We start from the raw sequence: 14,409 nt of genomic DNA, 5'->3' as shown, positions 1-14,409 counted from the left end.
ACATGGACATATCTGGATTCAACAAGATATAAAGAGATGTGACGCAGATAGAACAAGATGGAAACATTTCTTCCGAGGCCCTATGTTCCACCTGGGAATTAAACGAAGTATGTTAAGTAAGTCAAGACATTCCTTCGCATAGGGGCCTATCCTAAAATAACCCAGGTTTTTAGGTAGTGCCTACACATGAAAATACATTAAATTAACGACTAAATAGTTCCTAACCTAGTAAAATGACTTCGCATGCACATTCATTTTCTACAGGTATGTCAAAGTTGTAAATACTGTAACCTTCAGCTGAGATATTATACAGTCGGCATGTCTTTTCTTGCAGTAAAATTGGACCAAATAAAGGATAGCATAGTGACCAGAAATCTGTGAGGCTCATGATAAACAAGAGACACGAATAATATTGGTTTGCATTTCATTGTCTCTGCATTTGTATGCGCTGTTGAAACACATAAATGTTATTGCAGAATATTCATAGCACGGACAGTAAATAATTTATGTGTAATACCCATAAGGATTCACAGTCTAAAATCTGAATCAGGAGTGCATGCCATACAGATGAAAATCTACAGTAGAACTGGACCAAACAGTGAACGAGGATATAACGTGATATACGGGACGTACACAATCAAAGCTGCATGGATTGTGTTTTAATATTGCCACAAATTTCAAACAAAACCGTTACCAGCAAGTATTACAAAGGGTAGTGTTGATGGGTATACACAAGCATTTCTATTTGGTACACTATATGAAGTACAAGTTTCCTTACAGCATATTCATAATAAAATAACATTTGGCATAAAACTACCATAATGAGCAATAGAATTTGGAAATCAACCACGATGAACAGAAAGAAAACTATCACTATTAGCAAAAGGTCGTCCCTCCCACAATGAGAGACGAATAGAGGGAAACCAGAAGAAACTGGCCCTTAACTGCTGTGAAGTGCTGGATACGATAACTAATTCCGGTTGAACATTGTGGCTGAAGATAAAAGTCGGCTAAGAACATGGCAGTTTTCCTTCGTAAACCTTATAAAATTATACTGTAGGAGTCAGTAAATACGTCACGCAGACATACTTTCCTATAGTACGGTACGATAATATTCATTTTCCTTCACACGTCGGCATAGGAATAAAGAAAACAACGAACATTGTTCTGATGGACTGCGTATTCATGTGTGGCTGGGAGGCGTAATCAGTCTTAAGGGAAGTAATGGATAGGAAGGACTTTGTGAGATACGAGGTTTTCAATCTAGGCCATCGATAAGGGATTGGAATAAATTACCTGCAACAGACTTTGATAGTTTCCCTTCCGGTATCAAGTCATTTAAGAAGACCATTAGTGCTAGTGTAAAGTGAAAAGTAAAGGTTGTAAAAAACGGACACTGAATTTGTGATTTTCTGCTTGGTTTTGATTGTGGAGCTAGGAGTTTTTCTTGTGGTATTGCTTTTTGTACTCATGTTGTTGTAGTTGCTGCTGGGTAATTACTTATGTTTTAGACTTCACTTTATTATCACTTGTAATATTAAGCTAATAGTATGCTCAACCGTCCGACTCTGTGATCTAGTGTTTAGTGTGATTAGCTGCCACCCCCGAGGCTCGGGTTCGATTCCCGGCTCTGCCACGCAATGTGAAAAGTGGTACGAGGGCTGCAACGAGGTCCACTCAGCCTCCGGAGGTCAACTGAGTAGAGGTGGGTTCGATTCCCACCTCAGCTATCCTGGAAGTGGTTTTCCGTGGTTTTCCACTTCTCCTCCAAGCTAATGCCGGGATGGTACCTAGCTTAAGGCCACGTCAGCTTCCTTCCCTCGTTCTTGTCTATCCCTTCCAGTCTTCCAATCCCCCACCGAGGCCCCTGTTCAGCATAGCAGGTGAGGCCGCCTGGGCGAGGCACTGGTCATCCTCCTCGGTTGTATTCCCCGACCCAGGGTATAAAGCTACAGGATACTGCCCTTGAGGCGGTAGAGGTGGGATCCCTCGCTGAGTCCGAGGGAAAAGCCAACCCTGGAGGGTAAGCAGATTATGATGATGAAGAAGAAGAAGTATGCTCAACCTATAGTATTGTAAGCCGTAGTGTTAACCACTGGAAATATTTAAGTTGTGCATGAAATTTTATACGGTGATACTGGATTTAGAATGTTAAGGTAGTGGTATTCCTTGTAATACTGTAATTTCTTTCCATGGAATTGCTTGTTGTACTCTTGTTGTTGTAGTTGTTGTTCTTGCTGCTGTTGGATAATTATATTTTAACCTTACATCATTATAACTTGTAATGTTAAGCTAGTAGTAAGCTCAAACTTCAGTATTGTAAGCCATAGTGTTATGTACTGGAAATAATTAAATTTTGTATGAAATTGTATATGAGGATGCTGGATTTAGAATGTTAAAATAGTAGTACTTCTTGTAATATTTTTTCCCATGGAATAGCTTTTTGTACTCGTATTGTTGAATTTGTTGTGTAGTTATGTTTTACCTTTAGTTTACTATCACTTGTAGTGCCAAGCTAATAGTACGTTCAACCTATGGCAATGTAAGCCGTAGTGTTAAGTACTGGAAATACTTAATTTGTGTGTTAATTTGTATATCGATGGCTTACTTCTAAGACCTCGTGTGTCCCACTGCTCTTCCTATCCATTATATTCCTTAAGACTGGTCACGCCTCTCAGACACATATGGATATGCAGATCATCAGAACGATGTTCGTTGTGTTCATTTTCCTATGTGTATATATAAAGGAAAATGAAACTTAAATAGTTTGTACTGTAGAAGTGCGCAAATTCGCTTGCAAGCAACATCTCTACAATACGGTATGATAAGGTCTAGTTTCCTGTACACTACTAAAATTATTCTGATGGACTGCATATAAATGTGTGACTGGTAGGCGTGACCAGTCATAAAGAATATAATGGGTAGGAAGAGCGTTGGAACATACGAGGTTTTAGAAGTAAGCCGTCGATATAATGACGCTGGATTTAGAATGTTGAACTAGTAGTATTTCTTGTAATATTTTCTTTCTATGTAATTGCTTGTTGTACTCATGTTCTTTGTTTGTTTGTTTGTTTGTTTGTTGTTGTTGTTGGGTAACTATGTTAAATTCATTATTACACTTCTGTAAGTGACCATTGACAACCAGATATTTCCCATTTGCAACGTATTTTTAATAATAATAATAATAATAATAATAATAATAATAATAATAATAATAATAATAATAATAATAATAATAATAATAATAATAATTCATCTGTTTGGAAGAAGTAATGCAGTAATCATATGAAAACAAATAGGAAACGTATATGCATTTTTTAGACGCAAGAGGTGTTTTACATTATGAATATCTGCCTCAAGAACAGATAATGCACAAATATTTTAGGCTGATGTTGTAAAACGTTAGTGTCAGACAATTCTTTGCCACAGACCTGACTTGTAGGCATCAGGACAGCAGTTAACTGGAATATCCGACCCAACGTCGTATTTCGACACTTATATCGTCGCTGCTGTGCCAAAACACCGAATGTGACAATGCTCTTCCTATATATTATTTCTCTTAAGACTGGTCATATTGATGTGCAGTCCATAAGAACAATTTTCGTTGTGTTCATTTCCCTATATGCATGTGCAAAAGAAAATGAACCATACTGTACCGTACTGTAAGAATGTGTGTTTTCATGGCATATTTACCCACTTCTAGAGTGTGATGTATTTAAGATTCACTTTCCTTTACCCACGCATATAGGAAAATGAACTCAACGAAATTTGTTCTAATGGATTACATATCAGTATGTAGCTGGGAGGCGTGACCAATTTTAAGGAAAATAATGGACAGGAAGAGCAAGGTCACATTCGCTGTTTTTGCACAGCAGTGACGAATTATAAGAGCCAAGATACGACGTTGGGTCGGATATTCCTGTTAGCTGTTGTTCTGATACCTAAAAGTCAGGTGTGTGGTTTCGGCAGGGGAGCGACGGTACACCGTCTCTGCGCGAGCAATACTCGTCTTTTCCATTATTTTCCCTTAGACTAGTCACGAATCCCAGCCAAATTTGGATATGAAGTCCATTAGAACAATTTTAACTGTGTTAATTTCCCTATGGTAAGGAAAATGAACATTAAATACATTACCCTATTGGAAAACGTAAATACGTCACACAAACATACATTCTTACAGTTCGGTACCGTAACGTCCATGTTCCTCTACACACAGGCATAATAAAATGAACACAATGAACATTGGTCTGATGGACTGCATATCCAAATATGACTGGAGGGGCGTGATCAGTCTTAAGAAAAATAATAGATAGGAAGAGCATTGGGAGGTACAAGGTTGTGTTTCCTCCACGACGATAAAGCGGTAAAGAATGTGATGAAAGGACCAATGACCGTTAGGAGGTGATTTGATTATATTATTTCTCACAATATCATTACTTGGCTGAGTGTGAATGGTCGTCTGAATTTAAAAACAGGTGGATAATTATTTGTCACTCATCTATAAAATTTATAAAAATACTTTGGGCTTACGTTACATGTCTTGGTTAACGATTCCGTTCAAGGAATGTAGTATAATTATATTTCATTTTTGTGGATGCCGTGGTCAAGAGAATGACACCTATAGAGTACTGATTGATTTGCCTTACGTCACAGTGACACCGATAGGTCTTATGGCGACGATGGAATGTGAAAGTGCTAGATATGGAAAGGAAGTGACCGTGACCTTAATTAAGTACAACCCCAGCATTTGCCTCGTGTGAAAAAGGGAAACGACGGAAAACCATCTTCAGACCTGCCGCCAGTGGGGTTCGAATCCACTATTTCCCGAATGCAAGCTGACAGTTACGTGACCAAGCAGCGTGGCCGATTTCTGATAGACTCAGACCAGAGGACTGAAATATGCAGTATATGTTGATAGATATCTGAAGTTAGTTAACACGTTAGGAATCCGTGTTTATTTTGTGCGCGCAAAGGTCTGAAGTGTACAGCCATTAATCCAATTCCCATTTAAAACAGGCCAATTGTGTCCGAATGAATACCTGGACTTTTATCTCCAGTAGTCTCGTTCCGAAAGAATAGCCGTTATACCTTTCTCCTCGCGTACTTGGTTAAGATGCGCAAGCGGCATTCTCGTGTGATGCATGTAGATTCTTTCCAACGATAAGTTGGCCAGAGCGTCCCTGTTTATTTCTCACATAATAGATATTTCATATCTTTACTTTTAATAATCTTTTCCTATCCTTAAGAGGTTCTCACAAAATAAATACGGGTAGACATCAGGCTTCGATCCAATAGTGATAATCGATTCCATTTTTTCAATTAGTCTTCCAAACAGGCGTCAGAAACCAGTCTTGATGTGAACCCTTTATTGGTCTCTAATAATATCTTACAGTTATTATGGAAGTAAATCAGAACCGCATCACACATCACTGAGTGCGTGTGTCCCCGGGATATCATGTCCGTAGCTTGGAACTCGGACGTTATCAATCATGATTATGGTTCAACTGGCCACTATTACCAGTCTTCAAATTGTGGTGTGAGCCTCTAGGAAATAACAATTAGATGGAATCTTAGGAGAAATCTCGATACCTGAATGCATTTTAGTGCCATGTTATAACGACTACACAAAGAAACACAATACCAAACACTCACCTGCTCTTCCTACTCTCTATACTTATATATAATACTAGTTTTTTGTTTCATTCGTTGGAGGGTTATTTATTGTTAACGTTTAGTAGCAATAATGTCGTCTAGCGGATAGGGGAACACAGAGTTCACCTACAGCTCATTAACAGCAATCAGTTAGTGTAATGTTATCGTTGGTTAGTTTTAGGAGCTTAGAATATTGTAGGCTATCAACAGCAGTATATTTCAGTGTGCCGAAATGAGAACAATAACTGATGGTTTTATGGATGTTGTGGAAGTGGGATGAGTGCCCCAGGAAATAAAATAAGGCATTATCCCTACAATTTCCTGAAGAGCCTGGGATACATCCGTAGAAAGCCATTATCTATAATTAATAATCATCATCGTCATTATTATTATTATTATTATTATTATTATTATTATTATTATTATTATTATTATTATTATTATTATTATTATTATTATTATTTCTACTTTTATGGGTGAAGAGTATCATATCGTCGCTGCCGGTGCGAAACCTCCTATGTGGAATATTTTAGTTTAGAACTTTGGCCGGTAAGGTTCTGTCATCTAAGGTGCAATATTGTGTGCTTATCGTCAAGGCATTCTCGCTCTTCATGATGTACGTGCTGCGGGTCAGTATATCTCCAAAAATATTGTCACATAGGAGGTTTTGCCCCGGCAACGACGATATACATCTTATCTACAGATATGTAGGCTATAGATTGGACAGAAACTGGACAAAAGGTGTTTTAACAAAGTTTTTTAAACATTTTGTTATAGGAACATTTTTCGAAAATCAACCATTGTGGATATATAGCCAACAACCACTTAGAAACCGTGTCCAAACCACTAAATGTAATAATTTATATTCTAAATTTCTTTCCAGTATTCCTTTTACTAAAATACCTCGAAGGTATCGGATTCATCAAGAAGCTAATTCCACCAAGATATACACGCCCGCTGTCGTTTTCTCCTTCCATCCATCCATACAAAAAAAAAAATTCATTACAGATACAGTTGTGGTGTCGCCTGACAATGACATTTACATACAGCACAGGGACCACTTAGTACGCCTTCAATCGCTTTGGTATTTCCAGTTCTCAGCAGCAAGGTTCTCTGACTTAATCACATTTGATTTTTAAAATGTGAATAAACCGAGGACATTTCTGGTGTAATTCAAACAATCCTGTAACACTGTTTCGGAGGAAGATGAAGGGAAGAATGTTCTCCGTGAGAATTGTGACAAAATGATTTTTTATCAGATGCACCCACTTCCAGAATGTATACGCATGGAACGCGTTCTTCTTGTTGACTTCGATATTAATTTGTCTCTTATCGTCTACTAAGGTCAGAAAACTCTGTTGTCCAGTGTGTATTGCCATGTTATTGACTATTAATCACACACGATTAATTTTTTTCATAATTCATTATGTCTTAATAATCATGGTATTTTCATCATCACTCTGAGAAAAGCTAAAATTTATATGGTGTATTCCTCTTTCAATATTAACCACGGTGTATATTGATATAATTGGCACGACAAAATAGCGTGACCCATCCTTGTATGTTAGAAGGCAGTCTATCGAACCGATATATCGACGGCTTTCTTCTAAGACCTCGTATGTCCCAACGCTCTTCATACCCATCATATCCCTTAAGACTGGTCACGCCTACCAACCACACATTTATATGCAGTCCATCAGAATAATTTTCTTAGTGTTCATTTTCCTTTGCTAATGTGTAAAGGAAACTAGACCTTATCATACCGTATTGTGGGGATGTTGTTTGCAAGCGAATTTGCACACTCCTAGGGTATAATGTATTTAAGGTTCATTTTCCTTTACACACAACCATAGGAAAATGAACACAAAGAACCTTGTTCTAATGGGCTGCATATCAATATGTGGCTGGAAGGCGTGACCAGTCTTAAGGAATATAATGGATAGGAAGAGCATTGTGACTTACGAGGTTTTAGAAGTAAGCCGTCGATATCTATTTACTTGTTTATCAGTTTATCCATTTAGTTTATAGAGAGCTAAAAGGTTTTTAATCAAATCAACAATGGGCAGAACTCCCGATACAAGTGCACTCCATTAATGAAATAAAAAGAGTGTTTGAAAGAATTCACACATAATTTGTTACATTGAAACCAATTCATAGCTAACATTGATAGCACGTACGCATGTAGTGAATGTTTTGATACGAATATGTTCTTACGTCGAGAAGCATGCTGTAACATACTATGTGACTCCATAACCCTTACACTAGGTCTATTGTCTAATTTCAGTGTAATGCAAATGTTGACCCCATGTGAGGACAATAATGAAATGCACCGGGAAATATAATGAATGTTAATTAATTTCTAGCACACAACACAAATGTCTCTATTTGTATTGCTAGGCGAGTAGCAAATTCGATTTCAGTGCTTGTGAATATGTTCAGTTCTGTATAGCGTTTCTAGTCCGTTGAGAGCCATATTGGGTTCTATTAGATGCAATAACAGTAGTTTAATTCAATGTGCGTGTAAATGTGTGTGCGTGTGCGCGCGCGCGTGTGTGTGTGTGTGTGTGTGTGCGCACGCGCGTAGCCCAGTTCCAATTTGGAGCAACGTCTGTCATTAATTTTTGTTACTTACTTTACATGGCACTTAGCATACACTAACAACACTGAGAATAAAGCATCCCAGCTTTAAATCTCTTGTAATTTAAACTCGGCATTTGGTATAAGAGTAAACGAGTGAACGATGTTGAGTGGAAATTTGATTCACTTGATTTCTACTACTATATCGTAATTTTCGAAGCAATATTCCCCGTCAATCTTAAATTGGACGACTAGGAGGGAAGTTTATTGTTCTCCTAGCACGTAAATCTAATTAATAACATATTCATTAGCAAGTACTCATCAGAATGAACTTCGCCAATTACGTTGATTGCATGGGTTTGTCTTTGATTCCAGCCATACTAGGATCAATCAGTATATTAAAACACTGACTATAGTGTCTACTGTACATGGACTCAAAGCAGAGAGGTAGGTTCGATTCTCACCGGCACCTACTGAGAGATGTAGAGTTTCATATATAGGCCTACATTTATATAGTGATGGCTTTCTTTTAAAATCTCGTATTCCTCAATGGTCTTCCTACCTATTTACATTCCTTAAGACTGGTCACGCCTCCCAGCCACATATTTACATACAGTCCATCAGCATTTATTTACGTTGTGTTCATTTTCCTATGCTAATGTGTAAAGGAAAATTGACCTTACCATATCGTATTGTAGGAATGTATAATCGCACGACATATTTACGCACCACTACAGTATAATATAGTTATGGTTAATTTTTGTTTACACGCTAGCATAGGAAAATGAACACAAATAAAATTGTTTCACATGTGGCTTATTCACATGTGGCTGAGAGGCCTCACCAGATTTAAGGAAAAAATGGATGTGAAGAACGTTGTAAGATACGTGGATATGTTTCTTAACCCATGATATGGCAAGCATTTGAGACCAGTTAACCGGTACTACAATTATAAAGGAGAAATATACAGCATTTTTTAATTGCTGATGATCAGGTAGATGATAGGTTGATCTGTTAACCTCAAACCTCTGGTTATTACCCACTGCATCACTCACTACGAATCCAGACAAACTGCCAGGAACATACGTGACATTTGCTATGTACTATTGTTCCAAAATAGATCCGCTCACCAAAACGCAAGTTCCGAATAATCTCGCTGTCATAATTATGTTTACGCCCAGAATATCGCATGAGATCGAAAAGTGATAAGCGAATCAGGAGTACATCTCAATACCAAGGATTAAAGTTCAGAAATTATCGTGCTTTTTCTCCAATTTATTATCGTCAAAGCGAGTAGAATGTATAGCAGTATTATTTACTTTAAGTAGTCTTACCTCTAAAGTGCATGTATAAATACCTAGACCTAATACTTATCGATGGCCTAGAATGAAAACCTCGTATTTCACAAAGTTCTTCCTATCCATTACTTCCCTTCAGACTGGTTACGCCTCCCAGCCACACATGAATACGCAGTCCATCAGAAGAATGTTCGTTGTGTTCTTTATTCGTATGCCGACGTGTGAAGGAAAATGAACCTTATCGTACCGTACTATAGGAAAGTATGTCTGCGTGACGTATTTACTGCCTCCTACAGTATAATTTTATAAGGTTCATTTTTCTTTACGCATCAGCATAGGAAAATAAACCCAATGGACATTGTTCTGAGGGACTGCATATTCATGTGTGGCTGGGAGGCGTGACCAGTCTTAAGGGAAATAATGGATAGGAACAACGTTTTGAGATACGAGGTATTCAATCTAGACCATCGTTATATTATGTAGAAATTATGACACACATTAAGACTTGTCAAATATGTATATTATAACAATTGTCCTGCTACATTCTACAGTTGTATTACGTCACACGCATACATGTCAACAGAAAATGGAGTCTAAATACTCACTTTAAGTGCTCAGTGTCCTATTCTGCCTTGATACATGAGATAAATATGGCCATCCTTGTTTTATATCTTCAGTCACTGGTGTCAGTTTTATAATATTCCCAGTGGTTTCCGTGGAGTTTATGCTCTGAGATATTATGATACAAAGGCAGCGTTTATGCATATGAATGACTGATCATGATTATGTTCTGATCGAACTCTGTCGTGAGGATAACCAAGGCCATTTTCACCCGTCTTGGCAGACAAATAGAAATGTAGCGATCATTGTCGTTCAACCAAGGCACCAGAATTCAAACTCTTCCAGCAGGTACATTACATAACTATCTCCGGCCCCATGAAAGGAAACAATGTCTAGTCGTCCAAAATTCGACCTAGATGAATACGTCCCTCCAGATTATTATTTAGCCTGATATGACCGATAGCCATCTCTGAGGGTTGTACATTTTAAATATGAGTAAATGTATTTTCATTGCAAGGGATGAATTTGCAAGGGGTAGTTCAAGATTGACATGTATGTGCAAAACGAAATTCTTGGAACGATAATAATTTCAGGGAGCCAAATTTTGCTCCACTATGTGAGTAAAACCACAATCTGAAGGTAGTGAGGAAATGCTGGAGTCTTCTCTAATTTTCTCTCAGTCCCTACAGTGTTAAACGGATCTTTTTCAGAATGTTGATTTTACAGATAAATTCCCCTGGTTCATGTTACAACGCAGTCCTTGCTTCAATGGCGAGAAATATAATACAGCTGTGCGAGCATTACCCCATATATGGCAATATCCTTCTTTTCCATTATTTCCTTAAGACTGGTCATGGTTCACAGGAAAATGAATCTTAAATGCATTATACTGAGGAGTAGATAAATACATCATGCAAATGTACATTCCTACAGTCTGGTACGGTGAGGTTCCTTTTCCTTTACACACACGCATAGGAAAATGAGCACAGCGTAAATTGATCTGTTGGACTGCAAATCCATATGTGGCTGGGAAGCCTGACCAGTCTCAAGGAGAATAATAGAAAATGCATCGTCAGATATGCTGTACTGCTCGCGTTAATGACACAGAGACACCGACTTATAATCCAAACATCGTATTGGGGAATAAACCTGGTATTACAAATTGAACCAAAGCCCAAGCGTAACAGCCCAGAAGTGCTTCGGCCTACCAAGCGACCCTCTACTTAACTTGAAGGCCTGGAGACTAACATGTGTCGTGAGGGCGGGACTGCGAATCCTCTCGGCCGCTACTCTTGGCTTTCCAGACCGCGGCCGCTATCTCACCGTCAGATAGCTTCTATATTGCAATCACGTAGGATAATTGAACCTCGGGCCAGCCCACAGATATAGGTACATAATTCTTCCTGACCAGGCCGGAGCCTCCGGGAATATTACGTGAAACATATTTTGCAATTGTCCTGTCTTACTAGAAATAAGCACGTAGCTGTACGTGGGAAACAAAGAAGGAAATAGAAATATTCGTAAGAACACTTCTAACGAAATTTAGTTATACGTCAATTTAACCAATAGACTGTGGCTAATTACTCCACTACTAAGGTTAGTTTATGACAAAGGGAGGGAATAGTTGTGCACATAACTACCAAATTACATCCAGTTCACCTGGATTAGCAAGATGGACAATTTGTAAATTCAAACAAGAGTCCAGTTCTTTGATGTCATTGTGCAGTGTATCGTTTTACGTAACTGACTGTACTTGTGCGCACTGGAAACGAAATTACCCTACTTTTAATGCACTCAACACTACGCCTTTTCTGCTAATGAACCTAAAAGCAACAGACTTTAAATCGATTACGGAGCCAACATAAACAGTAAAATACGCTATTCAATAGGGATACATTCGCCAAATGTACCACAAACAGAGGAGAGAGGGCGTTGCTTAACTTCTCGATTATTACGGAAATTAATTAGGAAAATGTTCCATATTTATGAATATACACCTTTAGAAACTTGCATCGGAGCACTCCACAAAATAATCACAAAAATTATAATCAACAATTAGCTATCCAGGAGAAAAAAATATTTTTTGTGTGTTTAGAGGGTAATAATAATCCTTAGGCTTAAGTAGTTTTATAGTCACAAGGGAAAAGCCCATGCAACAATATAAACATTATTATGCCGAAGTCATTGGTATTAAAATACTAATTGCGTAATATAAAAATGTGCACCATATTAAAAGGCTCAATAATATTTTATCATACTTTGGAAAACAAGAAATCATTCTTCATTATATTTAAGATAACCATTTACTTATGCATTACTTGAATTGGTGGAATTCTCAGTTCTATAGCGAGGACAGTGGGCATATTTTACAAAAAAATGCACGGCTGAAGACTAAACGATTTGTTTTAGCCATGGACCAATAATAATATTAACTAATGAATTATGGGCACAAGTCAAAATATAATGTTGTAATAGGTTCCTTTTTTGAAAATATCATTTCCGTATTCTTTAAAACATTTTTCGAAGCATTTCCAAATTTCAGTACATTAAGTAATTTTTTGGGGGGTGTCCACAACCGTACAAAAACTAAATGAGAAACTCAATGGGATAACCGTTTCCAGTAAAATAGACCGTCAGTGTTAATCTATCCCTGTACTTGAGTCACTAGTCCATAGAATTTTCCTTATGTGCATAGGCCAGTTTTTCCTTGTCCAATCAATTCTTGCATATGGCCCGGAAAAATGCGAATTGACATACTTATTTCTTTATTTGTTCCTGTGCATGACTAGCGTAATCGGAAGTGTTCGAAAAACTTCGCAAAGTACTAATCAAGCAAAGCTAAGTACTTCAATTGAGGAAGTACTTCACAAACAAAAGGCAAAATATGTACTAAAGCGCAGTGAGGTAGTAAAATACAATACTACACTCTAATGTACGTACTTAGATATATGTTTATAATAATAGTAATATTTATAAATCTTCACCGAATTTTACTCATGATTTACCCTAAAACAATTATTATCCTCCTCTTACGACAGAAAACATCGTAAAATTCTAGGGATATTATTCGTCCATACAACACCATAACATAGATACGAAATGATTAACATACAAGAGAGCAGCACATTGGAATTGAATGGGTATATAGTGGAAGAAGAGAGTTTTAAAAATGAAGCAGAACGTACAATTTTTCTGGAACGCTAGAATCAAGGTAGCTTGTAAGAATGAACGGTGATATTTTATAACTGAATAATAAATAAAATTTTCTGGTAGAGTCTAAAGGGAAATTTTGGAAGATCTTTGTGCATATGCATTAGGGAACTGTAGGCACAAATGACAGTGGAAAACTATAGCAAAGAATCATGAGGGATATGTTGAAGTGAAAAACGTTTTTGGTGAGTAAAATGAACGTATATCAGACCGTATACGAATAATGAGCAGATGGAAGTAGTATTTTGATAACCTGGTCGATGTAGATGCAAATTTGTTTCGTAAGTCCTGTATTTCAGAATGAAGATATAAAACATGTCACGATTAAGGTTATTAAAGAGAACTGTTAAGAAAATGAAGTGCTCAATGTTTTTATAGCGGCCTTTCAACTGTAATTAATTTATAAGAGAATCCATTGTATCCTGTGACAGTGAATCTCCTCATAAGTATCTCTCGTAGTTATACAGCCAGCTAAACGTGTCCCATTCAGACTTGAAATTTTCAGTGGAGGTGACAAGCACATAAACTCAACCTGCTGGGCTACTCAGCAGGTCACTGAAGAAGAGATAAGTTTATCTGTATTGATATTTAAAGTATGTTAATGGTCATGTACATGTTTCTGAAAGGAGAAAGAGCCTACTTTTAACCATGTATAACCACTAAATTAAGAGGAAAAAAATATTCTAACATTAAATCTGTGCTCCGTAACATTCAATACGGTTAATAATTCCTAAAACTGAAATGACTGAGATTAGTTTAGCTGGTTCACATTTGGCCATGTTTGAGATGTACTGTTACTTTATCCTTCTACTTACACATAGTCCCGAAAGATGGCTCTCCTCCACCAAACTGCAAAAGAAAGTAATTCCATGGAAATATATAATTTCAAAGTTGGATATTGAGATGGAGTATCAGAAAGAGCATAAAATGAGCTGTGTACGTTATAGTGGACGCAGAGCCTGAATGCTTTCAAGTCACATTAGCCCACTTCGATGACTTTATATTAAAACCCTCGTATGCCCCTACCCATTATATTCCTTCAAAATGGTCAAGCCTCCCAGCCATAAATTTATATCCAGCCCATCAGAATAATTTTCTTCTGTGTTCATTT

Source organism: Anabrus simplex, chromosome 2, assembly GCF_040414725.1.
Source record: "Anabrus simplex isolate iqAnaSimp1 chromosome 2, ASM4041472v1, whole genome shotgun sequence".
Classification (NCBI taxonomy): domain Eukaryota; kingdom Metazoa; phylum Arthropoda; class Insecta; order Orthoptera; family Tettigoniidae; genus Anabrus; species Anabrus simplex.
The sequence above is the reverse complement of the archived record's forward strand: the minus strand, read 5'-3'. Positions refer to the sequence as shown.